The sequence below is a fragment of the Anarhichas minor genome, unplaced genomic scaffold, assembly GCF_050575085.1.
Source record: "Anarhichas minor isolate MPS153535 unplaced genomic scaffold, ASM5057508v1 ptg000025l, whole genome shotgun sequence".
NCBI lineage: Eukaryota > Metazoa > Chordata > Actinopteri > Perciformes > Anarhichadidae > Anarhichas > Anarhichas minor.
In genome coordinates this window covers 3,267,966-3,282,912 of record NW_027466471.1, presented here as the reverse complement: position 1 = coordinate 3,282,912, position 14,947 = coordinate 3,267,966, and positions in this window count along the sequence as shown.

Genomic DNA, 14,947 nt, shown 5'->3' with positions numbered 1-14,947 from the left:
CTGGGCGAAACACAAAGCGAGCTAAACGCAAAGCGGGCGAAACGCAAAGCGTTCCAAAAAGTGAAAGGTCTGGGGCGATGTCCAGCAATACCTACGAAAAATAATGCGCCGTAATTCGAAGATATCCCACAAGATTGGAGGATTTCGAGGTGGATGGGTCCAACAAACTTTCAGCCAGGGGGCCGCAGATCGTTCCCCATGTGTAGCGAGAAGTCAACGTTGATGTTTCTGTAACTTGCGTACTTGAGTAACGACACTTCCGTGGTTACTTTAAACCAGAACTACGATCTTTTCCTAAACCAGTAAGTGATAATTCCTTCATAGTATGCCTTTTACCATGACACCCTAAACGCAGACATTAAAAGGAGACACATAACATGGCTATTGCATTTCCTTATTCCATTTCTTTATTCGTTCGATTTGTTTTTATGTCGGCATTTCAGATCTTCCATATGATGCAGATCTGTAGGTTAATGTAATCTCCAGGACAACATACTCATTTAAAATCAGAGAAACAAGCCGGTTTACAGGGATGTCTGGATCTTCTGGCGTGTGTCATGACTTTCCCAGAGACCTGTGAATGCTTTTACGCCAGAGTTGTAACAGGCTGTGAGGAGCTCTGCAGAGGGCTTTGCGCTTCATGAATATTTCATAGTTTATACCTTTACTTTTTACTGGGCTCTGTCAGCCCGCTGGTTACCTTCACCTTGCCACATGCAAAGTGCAGATACACATGAAGGAGGTGTTTGACAATTTGTTTGTATAGGGACATCATAAGGACAATCCAGCCTGCCTCAGCACGAGTGTAAAACATGAATAGCCACGGTGGCGGTGCAGAGAAGGCAATTCCGGCAGGTTGTCATGCTGTTTATCCGCAGTAAAAAGGGAAATATAAGGGCGTCGGCCAGCTAGTCACAAAACAGAAACAGATGCTGTACAGAGAAAAGGATTGTTGTGTGTCTGAGCGTCCTCCTCCAGCTTTCTCAGCATGTGTTTTAGAAGGTAAGAGGAGAGAAACACTACACGCTGAGCTCAGTGGGGTGAGTGCTGAGAATCCAAGACGATTCTTAGGCGTTTGTATGCTTCACAAACGTCAACCTATTTAGGGAAAAAACAGACATATTTCATCTGAAGTTTTCATCAAATCTCCAGTTACAGTTGTGTTTTTTTTTTTTTGATGTAGCGGCTTGCACCTACAATAGCTTGAAATGTAATTAGTGAACATTGGCTTCTTATGTCATCCACCTGAAAGACCCCTTTTTAGACATGTAAAGGCAACATATGCTTCATTTTTTATATATAGGTACACTAATTTGAAACAATTTCGAATGTGTTCTGCAGACACTTTCAACCTACTGTAAATAATCTTGTGATTTGAACTTAGATTTGTCTGAAAGGGACAGTGAAGGATTCAGTGTAACAGCGGTTTGGTTGCAGATTGCAGCCGACTGAATAACCCCTCCGCTCACGCCTCTTTTTCCAAGACTAAAAAACCCAGCAGAAAACGGCGTTGACATGAGGGCATCAAGAGGGTAATGGTGACATGTTTGAGCTTATAATGGCCTCGCATAAATGGTTGGATGTTGCTAGTCAGCTGATAGCCACACAGCTGTGAGTGAGCCAGTGAAGCATGGATGACACAGCTGCTGCCAATCAGCTAATGAACACTCTAGTTCAGTGGCTCTGCCTGAGCTAATGCAAAACTCCATTTTTTTCTTCTGAGACTCATGTATGTGATAAAGACTTGAATGCATTTATGTGTTTCATACACATTGGCGTTAAAGACATTTAGAAGAAATTTCACTCTTTCTTAATAGTGTGGAATTCCAAATTCAGTGCATATCTGCCATCGAGGGATTGCATCCACACGGCTCTCAAGGTAGGGACGGCTGAGCCAGCGGCTCGCAGCTAACGGTGCCAACAGCACCAACAGTGCAAAGAACGGCAACAGTGCAGACAAACTGTGTTTACCTGAGGGGGAACCGGAGGGCGGATGCTGCGGGTCGGGATGGCGTTATCAGCTGTATGAGTGCAGTGCAGAGTGGCGGCCATTAACTACTTATCTTTGCTTTGCTGCTATATTAATGTTATGAATCTCAAATTTAGCACCTTTAAACATTGTATGAGATGCTCAGAGGTAGACTGAGGTAGAGGAAGAATGGCTTGATTTGAATGTAAGTGCTTTAATATATTTCTATTTTGATTGATCTGTTTTACTAACTAATTTTACTACTTTGTCTATTTGCTTCTCTGGATTTCCTCTAAATTCACCAAAACATAGAATAATGCCTCATTTGCATATTTAAACAAACAAAACAAAAAAGTTAAGATATATTGGTTGTTGTTGATTCTGAATGGACATGTTTATGTTGAAGGCCTTTCTTGGGTACAAATAGGAAGGACCCTATGGCCTCTGTTAAGGATTTCAGTATTAGAAATATTATAAGTAGGATCAAATAACACCCCTAGTGGTGAGTAGAAGTGTCACAATAATAATAATGTCAAAATAGGTTAAAAAGTCACAAAATATTTACTTATGGAATGTATTATGTTTACAATATTCTTACTTGTAGAGGATATTATCTTACAGTATTTTACTCATTGAATGTATTAAACCATAGAAGTATAGTCACTAAAGGTATTAAAACACTGTATGAATAGTTTTGAGGGTCAGAAAGGGAACATTTTGAGTGAGACTTTACAGAGGTGCAGCAGAGAACAGAGGGATGGACAACTGACCACCAGGACCTGAGGAGGAGTCCGGACGACTTCAACCAAACACTGAGATGATAACTGCCCCAAGCCAGGAGGGGCTATTGAATTTCGGCCAATCACAGAGGCTGATACTGGACATTTAAACTTTCGGACAGAGACTTTTAAATATAGGCTTAGTTCCAGAGGGTTTTTGCCAGAGTTCGCGCCGTTACCACTCTGGGTAGTTTACCAGCTGGGCTGGGCTATTTAGTGGGCCTTGTGAGAACTCTGCCCTGGGGACATATTGATATCGATAGAGTAATTCAGTTTGCAACTGTTCTAGCTTCTCTTGTTTATTAAATACTTTTTGATTGTTAACCGGATCCAGTTCATTTTTGGAGCGACTGGAAAGTCCAGCGGTCTGGGTCTCCCCTGAAAACATCTAACCCTAACACCTCATTTACCCATAGATCTATATCTGGATGCGTTATCTAAAAAAGGACATCCAAGCCATGAGCCTTTGCATTAACCCCTGGTACTAATAAACATTCCCTTTATCTGCTATCTTAAAAACTATTATTAAATTAGGCTTTAATGAACCAGAATTATTCTTAACGCTGAGATGAATGCTGTTTTTCTGTAGCGTTCTGCAGCGAGTGAAAAAGCCGAGAGGAACGGTGTTTTGTTGTCATATTCATAATGTGAAGGACGTGTTGAAATATGCTGTAGTGTTCACCAGCTGCACAATGACATTAAAGTTAGTTTCAAGCAGCAGACTCACATTAACCATCCTTCCCCTCCTCCCTAAAAGGAGCACGAGGCAGCGGGTGAGCAGATGCCATCCCTCCGTCCGAGCCATATATCCTTTTGCGTGTCCCCCCTCATTAATAATTAGCCCGTGATGGTGCAGAAGGCCTTAATCATGAGAGAGCGAGCGAGAGCAACAGATTGTGATTGATGGGCGGTGTGTCTGCTGAGACGTGGGTTGAGGAGACGGTAATGGCACAGAACGCGTGTCAGCAGATGGTTGGTGATATAGAGCCGAGGCCTCGCTCCAGATAGGTTAATTAGCTTGATAAGTAAAAAATGTGTTGGATTTGGCACCTTGTCTGCAACTAGCTGATATTTCCTTCCTATGCTCACCCTTTATCTTTCAGCTTTCAGGAGCCCTACAGAGGAGCCTTCCTCTGCACTCAAGTGAGAGCCAAAATGTCAGTGATGTCAGCTCCCACCTGTCTATAGACAGGCCCAGTCATTTCACGAGCATGGCGTCGTTCAACACAGAGAAGAGATTCAGTCGAAGACATTAAGCGTTTAAGTAAGCAGAGGAGGACTCGGGTCCGGTGTGCACGGCGTCACGCGGCTGTGCGTCCCTGTCTCTGATAAAACATGTTGATATGGTACCAATTAATCTGTCAAATATATTTTGGAGGAGGTGGAATTCCAGCCTGGCAACAGTTTTTATGATCCAAGTCCTGCCCACGTGAGCGGAACCTCTCGCTTTTTATTGAGGCGCCCATGTTAAGACGCTCTGAAACCTTCGCCTATTTTGGATGCGTGCGGTTCGTTCCCATCCAAAAATTGACAGTGAATACGATCTTTTGACGGGAATATTGACATCATACTAGCAACTTTACTACAGTTTCATTGTCCGTATCTGTAGTCGGATGTCACAAACATGAAAACAAGTAGAGAGGCGACGTCCCGCCCCTCTCCAGTTTACCACCATGGGACCATATTTTGGAAAAGAAATATGTACTTTAGTCAACGGAGAGGAGAAATAATAATTTGATCCTGTTTGAAATGTGTCATGAGTTACAAAGATGATGTTTGTCAATTAAATAGTCTCATTTTGTTGTAAAAATGTTGAAGAATAAGACTGAAAATACTTTTTTAGAAAGAATTCACACCCAAAAGTGGCATAAGTGAAGTCTATCTCTGAAGGTACGATGCCCGTATTTCTTACCAGAACGTTCTCACACCAACAACGGGTCCCGATTGATAAAAAGAGTCACTGGAGGTAAGATTATGATACATTTGTGCATGGATATAGCTAAGTTACCCAGCTCGCTAGCAAGTCAAGGTTACTGCCATGTTGGTTACGAGAGATGTAGTTCAAAAATATATTCATCTGTCACCATTGATTACTGAACATATCGTCACCGGAATGGTGAAGTAATTCAGTTCCTGTAATTCATTTTCAACTCAACTGTTTCAAAATAAAATAAAAGTCATCCAGCATCTTTCTGTTGACAGAATCCCTTCATTTTATGACAAAAGGCTTTTATTCTGAAATATGTGCGCTCACTTGCACTGCTCCATAAATGAATAGAGTACTAGCCTTTGATTGTAGATTGTTATAAATATTTACAAATGAGCACGCCCTACTGAACTTTCTTTCAGTCTACAATAAATATTAATAACATTTACAATGAACTATAATGAAAAGGCAAACTGAGTAGAAAGGCTGCAGCAGCGACGTCGTGAGAGTGGCAGCAGTACAGCGAGGCAGCTGTTACGTCGAGTCGTCTGATCAGAACCACAGTTGCCAGCAGTGGATAATATGGGGTCAAAACAAATCACACACATTGATGGGGATTTATGAAGCTGTGTTCAGTATAAACAATTGTACATTCAATTCAAAAAAACTTTTTTATTTTGTTGATAGAAAACAATCTGGCCAAAAGCATGTTTACTATTGTAAATTAGCTGTAGAACAAGTCAGGTACAAATAAAGAAATACTTCATATGAGTAGACAAGCAGCTGTATATATATAAACACATTTATACTTTTTTAAAGGAATATGATGTTTGGGAGCCAGTAGGGTTGGGCAGTAACATAGCTGCAGCATCTGTTAAATTTGCAGAGTGTCATGCTCTCAGTTGTTTCTGCAGTTTAAATTCTCCTCTGTGCCCCCGCTGGCATCACATCAAATCCTGCCAGAGCCTCGGCTGCTGCCCTCTCTGCCTTCCTGCTGCTGCAAGAAAAAGAAAAAAAAACAGCACACTCTCTGCTCCTTTAAATTAATTTGTCAAAGGTGAGCAAGCAACATTAAAAACGAGAATTGACCCACTTTGTGCTGAATAGCGAGCAGCTAGTGTGGCCAGCGAGCAGAAGGTATTTCATTAAGATGTGCTTATTTCCTAATACCTGCTGGCAGCACGCTATCACCACCGGTGTCCAATTTGCATATAAATGTAATATATTTTATTGGTGCATTGTGAGGAGGCTTTATTATGAGCAGCTCGGCATACAGACTTAAACATAGTCGCACTCTATTATGCCGACGCTCTCATCAAAGATGGGTCTCTGTTATTAAGACCTCAACCACTAGAGCCCAAACACAGACCTGAATAACAGATAAGGCAGCTCTGGTTTGATGCTGCTATGAGGGACTTCAAACATTTACTTGAGTCTGATGTAAACAAAACGCAGCTTGTTCAAAGGATACCAGCGAAGGAGGAACCCGTTGACGGAGCTGAATAATGCAGGGTGCTCTGTGTGCTGCTGGTTGTGTGCCCTCTGATTGACATGCCCTATTTTCTTTTTGTTTGTACGTTTTATTACTTCTTGTAAAAAAAGGAAAATGAGTGTTGATCCCTGTGTTGTTGAGTGTATCAAACGGATGAGATGTCATAAGAAAAGTAGATGCCCCACCCGTGGCTCTGTGAACCAACCTCTGGTTTCAGAGAACGTGATTAAAGTTTGCAGCATGCAGGTTGGAAACCCTGAATAGACTTTAAAATCCATTTTCTTGAAATTTATATTACTTTGTATTGAATAAAGGCAATACTTTATCAGCCATATTTCACATATTTTACGGCACATTCTGAAGTATCGCATTAGAAAAGCTAAATGGAAACACCTAAAATCAATAAAAATGACCCAGTTGTGAAAAAAAAGTACGTGTGCTCTGGAGTTTTTTTGCCTAGTTGAAAAAGAGTTGCTGCACTTAAAATGGGTTATGGAAACGCCTTTAGTCACACGATTGATCAGCTGTTTCTGCTGTGGGCATCTTCTCTGATAAGTTCCACAACATGCTAATGATAGCCGACATGGAAAAACAATTCAAACTTACCCAACTGAAAAAAATTGCTAAAGACCTCTCTCCATTTTTCTCCGAAATATGTTCAGATGGCCAAAGTGACTTGTTTAGTTTTTTTCAGCTTTAACCACCATATAAGCGCAATGCAGAGCTGCGGCCATTAGTTAGCCAGTGGGGCACGCTCACATGCACTAAAAAGTCTTATTCAGATTGTCAGGCCAAATTTGTTTGTTTTTTGGCATATCCAGTGCAACGACGCACCGCCGTTACTTAGACCACGGATACTTTGTGAGATGTGGTGTGATGAAGGAGCCAAGGAGAACACAAGTTTATTGTATGTATTTATTGTTGAACTGTGGATTCTGGGAGCCATGTGCACAGCTGGGACACAGAGCTGGTCCTTTTGTTCTCCCTGCCAACAAACAAATGGACAACTGCAGTCAGTGACTGAGTGAACAGACTTGATTGTGGTAAATGTCTAGTTAGGTGGCAGAACAATATTGTATATATAGTGCAACAACTTACCTCTGCCTGTTTCCTCTTCCCAGGGTGTTCGGGCAAAATACGTCCCCCGGGGCTCAAGCACCCATTTATAGCTCCGGGAAATACCAATCACAGGAAGCGGGTAGGGGAGGTGAAGATATGTGTTTCTGTGTTTATTTAGATAAATTATGGGTTTATAATTTACTTTATTTATAGGAATTATAAATAGGTGTTAATTAATATGGATACTTTTGGTGTTGGTAAAATCATGTAAATATTTATTACATAATATTGTTAGCGTTATACTTGATGGTATGGCTGGTCTAATTAGATGGACCAGGTGTATAAAAGGGGCTCATTTTGTTTGTGGAGGGAGATTAGTGGAGACTACTAGACGCTGGTGGGAATGTTGGTGCGATGTGTTACAATCAGGCTTTGCCTTGGGTGTTTTGTGTGTGGTTTTCTGTAGCTCCTCACTTCCTTCACCTGTCCCTAATCAGTTCATTCAGTGCACCTGCCAGTCACACTCCCTCATCAGCACAACTCTCCTCACCTGTTCTAGTCACTATTTAAACCCCTGTCTTTCACTCACTCACTGCCAGATCATTGTTTTGTTTCCTACCTACCTGCCCGTTTTGCTCTTCCTGTTCCCGGTTTCCCAGTCTGTCTGCCCTGTTTTTGCCCTGCCTTGTTCTGCCGGATTTCCCCCCTTGTCTCGTCCTTGGATTACCTGTTTTTGTTTCGTGAGTTATTAAAACCCTTTTGTTCACTACACTGACTGTCTGCATTTGAGTCCTCATTATGTCCCGTGACACGATGGTGGAATTGGAAAGTAAACGAAGCGTCTTCTGAAACTATTGATGGGGAGATGAAGCTTGATGAAGCATTGAAGCTTTCCATCCAATTGGCTCACTCATGGGCCGCAGCTTCATTTGCTCTACTGCGCCATCAAGTGGACAATAAATGTAAAACAGGCAGTGATTAAAATGACACCATGACTTTGGTGTGTGAAGCATTGAATAAATGATTGAATGATGTTTGTGATGCCAATACATAACTTATGAACTTATTAATATGGTGTCTGTCTTTATGATACAATGGCGGGGTCAAAAGGGAAAGTGGAAACAAATTGGGGAGAGAGTTGTGATGTGAAAAGTAAAACAAAAAAAAAAAGTTAAAGTTAGGATATTATTGTCATATACGAAATTTGACTTCTGCATTTAACCCATCCTTAGCTTATTTGGAGCAGTGGGATGCTGAGAAGTGCCCGGGGAGCAGTTAAGGGGGTTCAGTGTCTTGCTCAGGTACGCTTATTCACACCAAACGCTTATTCACACCAAACGCGTCGCGAATTATTCGCGCGAGTATATTACATACAAAGTCTATGCACAGACGCGATGAGACTGGCGCGGCACGAATTTGCGATGGCGCAGTGCGAATTTGCGATTGCGCGATTGACGCAAATTTGCGTCAAACAGCAAATCGGCCCAAAAGCGCGAGTTGAAATTTTTCAACTTCTGCGAAATATTCGCGTTATGCCCCGGCGCGATAGCCTATCAGCGTTGAGTTGCTCCCCCTGTCCTCAGTGACGTCCTGCCGTTGTTGAATCAGGAAATAAATACTGCCGTCTGTGTTCACCCAGAGCTCTACGATCAAATCGGCATCATTACGTAGTTATTTCGGAGTCCCTTTTTGTCGGAGAAGACAAGTACAAATCGGCATCATTACGTAGTTATTTCGGAGTCGCTTTTTGTCGGTTTATTGCCGTTAAATCACAGCCACATCAGTTTATTTTGTGTTCATACAGCTGTAGTAAACAGCGACGTGTGACAGTGAATACAGCTCGATAAAATCCATGGAGCTCCTCTGGATGATGTTATGAACCCAGACATGACGGCGTTTAGTTTCCAGGGATATCTGTGACTTCCACAACACGTACTAAGCAGGTTATTTTTTTCATGGTGGACAGTTGAACGGCTTTCAGGGCGATAAGCTGCGCCCCCTCTCCGGCGCGTCCAGCGCGAATGAACACAAATGGTCCCCGGCGTTTTGACCGGCGGTGCGAATGACGCAAATACGCGGCACGAATTCATCGTTTGGTGTGAACGCAGCATTGGGCATTTAACATGTAGCAGCCAAACCTTGAACTGCCGACCTTGCAGTTACCAGTCAACCCTCTCTACCCATTGAGCCACGGACGAATGTGCTTGTGTTCCTTGGTTTGTGACTGTCCTTATGTTGCTATGTTACATGTAACACGTAAAACATTTTACTCATTTTTTATTTAAAAATAACAACTTTTCCACAGTGCTGGGCTTCAGGCGGTTTCTTTTTTTTTTGAGATTATTTCGCCTGCTTTAGAAAACACCCTTTCACAGGGCACAGATGAAGCTGGGGTACAGAGAATAGTTTGCAAACAAACCATTGCGTTTCGCTGCCCCTTATATTTCGAATCGCACGCCAGACCCGTGAACCATTTCCTGAATCAGTCACGTGGTACGGCTGGCTCGCGAGGCTTCGAATGTCACCACATACGTCATCAACACAAGCCTTGATACGCGCCTCGTAAAAATCTTCCTGGATTAGTCGACACAAGCTTCGAAGCCTCGACACGGAAGGTCACATCACTATCTGAAACCTCTCTGTACTCCTGAACTGTTCATTTGCCTCCATGGCTGCTCAAGCAGGTTTACATCCAGATTGTATCCGAGTTGATTTTAGAAAGTCTGGACAACTAAAAAAAAACATGAAATGCGCTTTTTTGCTGATCCAAACCACATTTAGAAGTAGTTTGAAATGCTACACAAATCGGATATCTACAGATATCTCTGTCAAGCGTCAACCTCCGGTTCTGACGAGTGAAGCCAATGTTTGAAGTGTCTTAAAACTTGCATTCTCTCTACTGACCATCAGGGGGCGACTCCTCTGGTTGTTATAAGAAGTCTGGTTGTATAGAAGTCTATGAGAAAATGACTCTACTTCTCTCTTGATTTATTGCCTCAGTAAACATTGTAAACATGAGTTTATGGTCTCAAGCTCTAGTTTCAAGTCTTCTTCAATACAGCATGATGTTCATTTAGTAAATTATGGTCCATTTAGAGTCAGACCATAAAGCAGGATATGCTTCAGTCCATGGACAAACACCACCTGCTGTGTTTGTCACAGGGACGGAGGACATGGTGAGTGCTTCCGTGTTGTTGAGTAGCGTCATGAGGCGTAGCTACGTAGTGACTGACACCTATGTCGTTACCACAGCAACCCATCCAGATAGGTTGGTGATGTCTCTGGAAAGACAAATCCGATCTGGTCACTTTGTAAAAAGCGGAAGAGTGATATTATTCTCTGCTCAGGTAGACATCACTCCACTATATCTTTACATGGCAAATATTTGATGCTATATATATATGCTCTGCATGTAGTGCAGAGAACCTTTGAGCATAGCAACAGCTCAAATAATGGTATTAAAGTAATAGTTTGACAAAGGACTCCTCCTCATAGAGACTGCCCTCAAAAATCAGCAGCACTGTAAAGTGAACACATTGTGCCCCTTTTCAGGTCCATACTTTTATTTGGGGTTTCTAAAATAGGTTGACATGCCTTTATTTTTAAAGAACACATTACTTTTGTCATGCTGTCTGTGCTCTGCAGCTCTATTCCTGCTCTGTCTGAAATGCTGTTTTAGCGCCTGTCTCTTTAAGGCTCCGCTCCCGAAAAAGCCCATTGTGCTCCAATCCGTCAGTGTTTCTGGTCTACCACTGTCATTGTAACCAGGGAACCAATGTTATCGAGTTTAGTTGGAGTCCTACCGCGGATCGGCTATCACAAACCGCCCCCGAACCAAATACTTCGAAACCGGACAGATGTTCCATATTGATTTTCCTGCCGTGTAATGCTTTTGGAATGCACTGACAAACAACGTCCTGCAGAGGCTTTGGTTCAAGACAAAGCCTCATGAGCAGGCAGTAAAGCCCGACTCACCTTTAAACCACAGTGAACCTTAGAGTCTGATTGCCAGTTATTAATCCATCCTTGGCTGAAGTGCTAACCAGTGATTGCATAACATTGATGGAGATATTACACTGTGAAAGCTCTTACAGCAGAAAGGCTGATTTCAACCTTAAGAAGCAACTTTTCTTACAAAACTAAGACACTGATCTTTTTCTTGCATCCCAATGCATTGAACTTTCTTTAAGCTCTCAATCAGCTTAACGTGTATTTGAAAGATGTGTGAAAGCTGGCAGAAAAACCGCTGTCACCCCTTTGTTGTATTTGGAGCGTTGTAGGTGAGCGTTCAGAGCCCTGTCAGTGCTACATCTCCTGCCTTTGAATCAGATAAAGGAGACAAAAAAGCCCCATGACAATTGTGAGCTGTTGTGCTGTAGCAAGCAAGTAGTAGTGAAGCCATAGCTCAGAGCATGCAGATCCTTGACTTTGCTGATGAACAGCTACATGTTTTTAACTGAAGGGCGATCTGACGCTCTTCAGGAGGGGCCTTTGAGTGCCTTAGATGTTAGAGAATAAGGAGGAAGACGTGGGAAGAAACCCTCATCTCAGTTTATGCCTGACAGCGAAGAAGACTCCCTTGACACAGCTGTGCCATTCCTGAACATCGTTATCTAATGAGTTATAATGAAGGCTGGCGCATTAGAGATCCATCTAATCAACAGACATATCCTTTTCTTTGTCTGCCCTTTGGTTTTCAAAGAGATGGCAATTCATTTAATAATGAAGTCTAGAATAATTCAAGGATGAAAGGATAACTTTAGCTTGAACGTGGAATTAAAAAACTGGATTGAATTGATTTATTGGCCACATGTGGGTGTCACAACAACCTGTAAACGCAAGATTGGTTTTCAGGTTTTGCAGCGTACAACGGGCAAAGAAAATGTAAATGAATGCAATAACTCCCTGCAGGGTCCTCACTACAAGAAACTCATTACACATAGCCATTTGACCCATTTTCATATACCAATGTTCATTAGTCCCAATTCTTTCTGCCAGGCTTCCCTTAAATGAATTTGGCGATGGGCTAAAATGACACACAGCACCTTTAATAGTCACTACACCATATCTGACCTTTTATTTTTTATTTTTTTTCAGTTGCTGTTGCACTGACCAAAAAACGCGACAAAACATCATCAATGACAAAAAACAAACAAACAAATAGACATAAAAATGAAAAATAAATAAATAAATAAAATAAAGTAAATAAAATAAAATAAAAGGGGGGTTACCATTCACTCTTTACAAACATTGTTCTATTCTTTTCAGGTCACCTGAGAACACTACTCATCTTTTCCTTTGTAAACAGTCCATTTTCTCCAGCGTTGATCATGGATCCCTGCTTTGATCCTTAGAAAAAGAGTCAATTTTTCCATAGAATATATTTCCTCCACAATGTCCAGCCACTGTCCTGGGCTTGGAGGGTCACTTTTCAACCAGCTCCTTGTGATGGCCTTTTTACAAGCGAGTGTCAAGATTTTAAAGAGGTAGAAGTCCTTTTTTTAAATTATATCGCCAGGTATCATTCCCAGGTACACAATCCGGGGGTCCCTAGGAATCTTGTAGCCTAGAATCTCCTCCAGAGTCTGAATAACTCTGTCCCAGAATGCTTGTATTTTTATACATGTCCAGAAAATGTGTGAGTGGTTAGCATTCATCCGCCCACACTGTCTCCAGCATGGCTGCTCTTTACCCAACTGTTTATATTTTATGTGGGGTGTTATAAAAAAGCGGATTAAGTTCTTCCAACCGAATTCCCTCCATCTTCTAGAGCTGGTGGATGTTTGTTGCGTTTTACACATGGAATGCCAATCACTCTTCGACAGTTCAACGTTCAGTTCTACTTCCCATTTCAGTGTTACATATAGTGTGTTTCTTCCGTTTCATTTTTGTAAACTCCTGTACAGTTTGGAAACCAACTTTGAGGGGGTTTGTTTGTACGTACCTGTCAACACTTCAATCACTTCATTACCTTCAGATGAAACCCCTTTTTTAATTTCTGTATCATAGAAATGTCTTAGCTGTACATATCTAAACAGGTCCCCATTTTCTAAATTAAATTCTCTTTTGAGTTTTTCAAAAGTTTTTCCCTCGATGAGTGTACATACCGCTGTTATCCCTTTTTCTCTCCAGCGTACAAAAGTATTATCTATCTGTCCAGGTCTAAACCTGGGGGTCTGAGAAGGCCAAATCAGAAGTTTACTGTCTCCTTCCAGTTTGTATTTTTTGACTATCTCATTCCAAATTTTCAGTGAATCTTTTCAGATGGAATTTTCTCCCTTTTGGTCAGTATATTCTTTTCCACCTAGCCTGGCCTGAGGTTGAACTTGACCCAGATTTAGCTCAATGTGTTTCCATCCAGCTTGATATGCCGGGGAGCACCAATAAACAATATACCTCAATTGGGCCGCGTAGTAGTATTCTCTGAGATTTGGCAGTGCTAGTCCTCCGTTTTCTTTGTCAATTTGGAGTGTCTTAAATTTTACCCTTGGCCTTGCTCCTGCCCAGATAAACCGGGATATCTGTTTGTCCCATGCTGTAAACTGAGATTCTGGGATTCTGACTGGTAATGATAAGAAGAGGTAGAGCAACCTTGACAGTACATTCATTTTCACCACCTCAATTCTTGAACTAAAGTCCAGTACTGGTGTTGACCATACTACACCATATCTAAAGCAGCATGGTGAGGTTTCTGCTCCAGCTGTGGGGGCACGAGACTGCAAAGAGTGCCGTAATTAGTAGAAAAAGAAGAAATGCTAATTTGGACACTTAAATGTCTGCTGCAGTTGCTAGAAAGAGGCAAGATGATCAATAATGTAGAAATCTAGGAGAGCTCTTCATGTGGTGAAGAGTAGCACTCCACAGTCCACACATCAAACACATCAAAAAAATATGTGTAAGTAGTAATGCAATGTTTATATTATGAAAGAATGCAAATAGAAGGATGAAGATGATTTATTTTTTGCAATGTATTTCCATGCATCTCTACTGTTTTCGCTGATTTACTTTGATGCACCTCCTTTACCTTTAGCTGTAGACTTTCCTCCATTCTCTACTTTAGTTGTGTTAAATGTTTCCATTTCAACCAATTTCTAGTAATTTCACCCTCATTTCTATGGTTGGAGGTTCGTTTCATTTGATAATTACTCCTGGAGATATTAAAGGTGGGAGAATATATAACCAAACAAAAATAAAAAAACAAACACATGAAATATGCCGTGCTGTCTTTGTGCATATTCCTCTTTGAGCATACATGTAATTGCTCCAACAAATTCTCCCCTCCAAGGCATTAAATACCACAGGTTGATCAACAGCCCTAAATTTCAAACTGTGACGCTCTACGTACCCCTCTAGTGTCGGATATGGATGTGTCAGGGACGGCTTGTATGTATACACTTGTTACATATAGTAAAAATATCCTGCAGTCTTCACAGAAAGTTAGGTTAAGGCAACAAAACCACTTAGTACAGCGTGGTTGACGTGAATTCGACTGACTAACGAGTCGAGTGAGACGTAATCACCGTCAACGGAGAAAGGCATCAGAGGTGTTCTGGTTGTTGTTTGTACTTCCTAGTGGTACTGACCAATCAGGTTTAAAATAGCTTCAAAATTCTTGACCCCTGAAACAATCCGGTCGCACGGGTCGTCTCTCAACTCCAACTCTAGTCTCGCTTCTCAAGTTGCTAATTGGAGTACAATCACAACTTCACTTAATAACTGCT